General features: G+C 42.3%; 1 long non-coding RNA gene across 1 annotated transcript in view; it reads right to left on the minus strand.

The window, feature by feature from the left end:
• The window catches only part of LOC138489785 (uncharacterized), an 81,669-nt gene extending 76,489 nt beyond the window's left edge, over positions 1 to 5,180 (minus strand). The window contains exon 1 of the long non-coding RNA XR_011274901.1: positions 5,121 to 5,180. This is a non-coding gene — a long non-coding RNA (uncharacterized lncRNA). The remainder of the gene's footprint in view (positions 1 to 5,120) is intronic.
• Positions 5,181 to 6,000: the final 820 nt, after the last annotated feature.

Raw genomic sequence — 6,000 nt, forward strand, 5'->3', positions numbered from 1 at the left:
CTATATTATTTTTCATGTCTGCTTACACATTTATCTGATATATTAAGATACATTAAAACCTGCTCCCTCTCTTACCCTCCAAATATTTCTATTTGGTTTTCATATTCCATTCGGCAGTAGGTTTCTGAACATGTAGGCCTCTCTACGTCCTTTCTGCCCCATGTTTTCTGAGGATGTCCTCTCTGTAACTTGAACTGTCCCTCCCTGTTTTAACTCATTTGGTTCAATAGCAAAATGTCTTCCTAAGGTCTCTCTATCCTTATTTTATTAGTTTTCCTTATAATTGTCTGTTTTTCTGAAATACTACTATATTTCGTCTTTTACTCCACTTATTGCAAGATTAGGCCAATTTTTGTGTTCTTTGTCTAATTTCCACTCTGTCTTTCTTTACTGTTTCTTCTCTTACTTGCTTTGATGTTTGTCTCTTATTTATCATGGCCAACTTGAAGAGTTTTCATGACTGGGGAACAATGTTGCAAGTCCCACCGATCAAATGTGCTTCTTCTCCACCTTGATAATAAACGATCTGTTATCAATAATATTCCAAAAGGTGAATATATTCGGGCGAAAGGGAATTGCTCACTTGAAGCTGATTTTGGTGCGGAAAAAGCTTTCATACATGATCAATTTGAACAACGAGGGTATCAACCCACATTGTTGACCAAAGTTGAACGGGAAGTGTCTAAGAGAGCAGATCTACTTAAACCCAAAACTAGACAAATTTCTGTTAGCGAGTCACATAATAAAATTAGACTGATCACACGGTACAATAGCGATAGTAATAGAGTGTATGCTATCTGCAAACGCCACTGGCATTTATTACACCTTGATAATGATTTCACTAAATTACTTGAACCAAATCCATCAATAACATTCTGCAGAGCGCCTACTCTTAAAAATGTTCTCTGCCCATCCTTTATGTCACAAGCACCCACTGCCAAGACATGGCTAGCCCAAGGGCGGTTAAACGGCTTTCACAAATGTGGTAGCTGCAATATGTGTCCATATACATTTGAGTCTGAATTGCTAGATTTTGTCACTACGGGCAAACATGTAATCAATTAATTTATTAATTGCAATACTAAGTTTGTAGTGTACTGTATTGTATGTGTTTGTGGTTCATTTTACATAGGGAGTACTATTAGGCCACTTAAGATCCGGATTCGGGAACACTTGGCCTCTTTGAATAAACAGGATTCGAAATACCCATTAGCGCTGCGCTGGCAGACCTCACATCAATTGGATGATATTAAGGACTTACGGTTTATTGGCCCAGCTCAGATATGTCCTTCTAAGAGAGGAAGTAACATGGAACTTAGGTTTAGGCAATTGGAAGCAAGACTCATCTGCAAACATTGATTGGTTACTCGAGGACTTAACTCAGACCATGAATTTCATGTATTCCTATGACCTAACCTGCAATTCAGCTATCATTGTTGTTTAAATTGGCATTACGTTAGCAATATACATCAATCATATTAATTTCGGCTAATATGTGTTCCGTCTGTATTTTCACTAATGCATTTATATGTTAGTGTACATTTGCCTCAAGGGATTTTATATATCTGTATCAATCTAATAGGTCTAATGTTTCAGTACGTAGGATGTACATATCACAATGATTGTAATTATTTGCTTTTGGTTGGAAGTGTCATTGGCACTGCGTATGGCTATACACTATTCCTGTGTGTCAATTGGGAGGTATATTCCCCGTGATTGTTGTTCTGTGACTAACGGAGTAAGTATGTACGGCAGGTTATACAACCATGGTGTATTGCATTGACATCGCGCCAATGCAATTTCTAACATAATATATTTTGCAACAAAATATTGCTGACATTTGTTCTAGGTGATCCTCTTGTTCAGTAACTCTTGAGTACTTTGATGCTAAATGTGGGCTAACTAGCATGTGGCTATTGTGTTTGTTTCGGCAGTCAGGGTACTTACCACACCCAATATGGCTGCCGCCTTTTGACTGTCTACACCGTTGCTTCCGCGATCCAGTTTTCTTGAACTAACACGAGATGGTGCTCGCGCGCGTTCTCCCTTGGATTAGTTCGATGCCGGAAGGCTGGTAAGTGAGACGCGTGTGACTTTGACACGGTCCCTGCCCTTTAAATATGTGCGATCTTCCATAATTGATACTTGCCTAACTCCGGGTTTTGTTCTTTTTATTTTTTTTTACCAATTGGTCGACTACTATTGCTATGGGGACTATCTGCACTCCACGGATTTGCTTTGTTGTGTTTCCAATTACTTCCTCCCACCGCAGCATCTTTTTTGGACTAATACAGTCACTCATAATTACTCATTTGCAATTGCAATCATTATAAGGTAATCTAATTTATATATAAATGTTATCTCTTTATTACTGATAATTGATTTTGGTTGGACCAATTGTATTAATATATAAGCCACACATCATTTTGTCTTTGATTAAGCTCTGGGATTTTCCTTAGATTTATCCATACTATTGGTAAGTTTTGTACATTGGTACTTTTGCCTATTGTTATATATTTCTGACTTTTTCAACAAATCGTGATTAGGGTATGAATTTCTTTATTGCATAGATTATCCCCTTTGGACAAGGTTTCCTGGGTAAATATGTTTTTTTCGGCAATTCTAATTTCAACAGAGGCTAATTAGCCATTTAGCTTATCCATGGTTGTCTAGTCACCGCACAATACTTATTCTCCTTATTGTTTTTGTTATTTTTCTTCCTGAATCCGGAATTAAATTGATGTCACTCTGAAATGGTAACTGACTATATGCAACTCTTTTTCTTTTTCTTTTATGATTATTTAATTTCAATGTTATGCTAATTTGCAATTAATTCAAATAATGGTGTCATGCAATTCACACTATGATTTTGGTAATCACCCCCTTCACCCCCCTTGTTTTTGTCCAATCGTTATGTTATGTTATGTATGTATTGATCAAATTGTACATGAAAATTACTTTTAATCGATTGACAATTGCTGTACAGCTTCAGAGGAAGAGCTTTGCTCGAAACACGTGTCAGGCTGTTGAATGGAATTAAAAATACACCACAACTGTTTGATGTATTGTCTGTAACTTTGGCGCAGTTCACTCGTTAAACTCATTCTGTTCTTTATTGAGGGTTCTTGGTCTAGGCACCCTCAACCTAACAGTTGAACGCTGCTGCTCCTATAATCATAGTAATTGGCATTAGCGCTGTGTTCATAGTGGCCTTCCTGGACCCCACCTGTTCTTCTTTAATATTCATTTTGGGTTTATAAAGGGCTGTCTTATTTTATACTCTGGACCTTGCTACTCCAAGGCTGTTTTACTCCCACATCTCACCAGCTGACCCTGGATGGCATTGCAAAAATGTTTTACCTGTGGCTTTTTACATTGCTGCTTTCCAGTTATTAGGGATTTAGCAATTCAGGGGAAGGAATGGAAGAGAGAATCAAGGTTCAGAGATCTGTGACTCCTTGATTTTTCAAAATGTTGGCCATGAGACACTTGACAGTGCCTAGTGCAGAAGAACAGACAGCACTGATCGGAGACTCTGGTGATTCCAACTGCCAACTATATAACCCTTCTGTGTCATCCTACCTGGGCCAGGTGGCAACCACATGGTGATCCTCAACTGAGCAGAGCATTGCTACTGATGGATCTATTGTTATTCCCATCCACTACACATGGCAACACCAGTTCAATGTATTAGTTTTGTATTGAGTGCTCTGCCAACTGTAGTTTGTCCTACTTTTCTCAGTCACTAATGCAGTTGATAAACATGTAATATTCATACACCCACCACTCCGTACAAATGATACTATGTTTAGTCTTTTGGCTCTAGTTGAGGCTATGTACGGGCACATCAGATACCCAAAATAATATAGACTAAACAAAGGAAATCTACATCTCCCCAGGCACTTAGAGTGAGCCCACCTATGCCACAGAGTTACAAATGCCCCTGCAAATGTGTGGCTCAGCATCACACTTCAGGTAGATCACCCTGCTTGCATGCAACCTAAATTGAATTAAGTGTGGACTGACCTTGTTAATACTTACATATATGTACTTCCTGTCTATTTAGAATTTTTTAAAAACGTTGTAGATCATGAATCCTCAGTCAGGAAAGCAGGTCCTCACATTTAGATATGTTTAAAGATATGCCATTAAGCCAGTCTGCTCCTCAATAATAATTTTTGAGACAATGTGTGGTTCTCACCATTATGGTACAGATACAAAGGGTAGTTATTTTTCTTTAGTTCATCAATATTTGCTACATACTGCTAAAACATCACAATACCTAAGGGATTATCTAAAATTATTCCATCAGTTTATTCTTCATAACAACATTAAGTCAATCATTTCTTTAAGTATCATGGATTGTTGAAGTGAAATGTTGTTACGTAAGCCCCACCTTGGCTTGTGTGATTTCACATGTTAGACACACATGGCACACACCATGTGATGTCTCAAATAAAAGTGGCACACGAGTTCCTGTGTGTCAGTTTGACGCCAAACCAACAGACGCCTGTGTCCATGTAAAGCAGCTATGCAGAAGGGGGCCCTGCACTGCCAGCGCCCCCATATGAAATGGCAACGAGGACTTTGAAGCTTGTGTGCAGCCCAGTCTCGCCAGAGCACCCCGTGGGGAGTGCCCGCCATGCAGAACTCTCTCTGATCATGTCAGACCGTGTCCTGAGGTGCACAAGCCCCCCTTCACTACAGTCCCCAGTGCGGGCTTGCATGCACTGTCCAGAGCAATGGTAGGGACAGTCCTGTGAACCGCTGGTCTGCCGACAATGTCCCTGCATGCTGCCTGTGTGCCCAGAGAAAATGTGTGGCCAGGAAAGAAGCAGAGTGGCACCTGCCGCAGGAATGATGTGACTAGATTCCTGCCCACGGGGGAAAAGAGGCAGCAAGTGCAGCAGCTGCAGGGAGGAGAGCAGCAGGCTGCCATATAAGATAAGCACCTCCCTCCCAGGGGACAAATGGGAAGGATCTATGTGATCACTGCGCAGCCCGCAACTGCGACGCCGAAAATGCCGACGGCAGTTACGGCGCGGCGCAGTGATCATATGGCTCACAGTGCCCGCTTCCCCTGGCCTGCATTACCCCTCCCAACCCCCCACCCCACTTACCTTTAGGGCGGCACACTTCTGTGTGTGCTGCCCGCACTCTGCGATCCCTGCGGTGTCAGCTCTTCCCACTAACGTGAGTTGGAGCTGACGCCGCACGGTGCTTTTTTTCTTTTTTTTACGTGTTCCCGCTTTCCAAAATGGTAAGCGGGGGACACCTTCGGAACTCCCAAGCCCCATTACTGTGCCCAGGAAGAGTGGGGGACACCTCTGCAACCCCTGCTCTGCTTGGGCGCAGTAAATGTCACCCTCATTTTGTGCGCCTCCAAAGTCGCAGTGACTGCGGGGGCGCACAAATGAGGGCAACATTTTTGTATGATACCAAATGTGAGTAATGAAGCGGCTGCAGCCTCATGGAGGGACATGTCTCCCGTCTGAGGGAGAGCACGATGCTAGCAGCGCCGCCAAAGTCACTCATGGCAAGTCTCCCACTTGAGGGAAGAAGAGCGGCTTCCATTGCCACAGCCTTTCAGTCCCAGAGGGCACAGCTGTAGCTTACATGGCTACTGGCACTCCCGGGTGTGGCTTTGCCGGCATTAGCAAATGTGCCCTCAGGTTTCCTGGAGAAATAAAAGCGCGTTGAATCCCAACCGTCATGACTGTGCCTATCCTTGTGGCCACGTGGCCCCAGCGTATGTCAGGACCCGGTTGTACCCCACGCCGCACAGACAATGGTGTGTGCTATTTAAATCTGTCACCTTGCATTGTCCTAAATGCTTAAAATTGATTGAGTAATTATGTACATTGAATGCTCGGTGCCCGCATGTAGTCATTAGGCTTAAAATGGTCCCATATGTTATGTATGTTTAGAGCTGCAATCCCGCACATCATTGGTGTGCTTAAAGTGGACCCTTGTGCAGGGCTCTTTGTTGTTTGTGGAAGT

The sequence above is a fragment of the Ambystoma mexicanum genome, chromosome 9 (assembly GCF_040938575.1).
Source record: "Ambystoma mexicanum isolate Mex_15411 chromosome 9, UKY_AmexF1_1, whole genome shotgun sequence".
In the NCBI taxonomy this organism is placed as follows: domain Eukaryota; kingdom Metazoa; phylum Chordata; class Amphibia; order Caudata; family Ambystomatidae; genus Ambystoma; species Ambystoma mexicanum.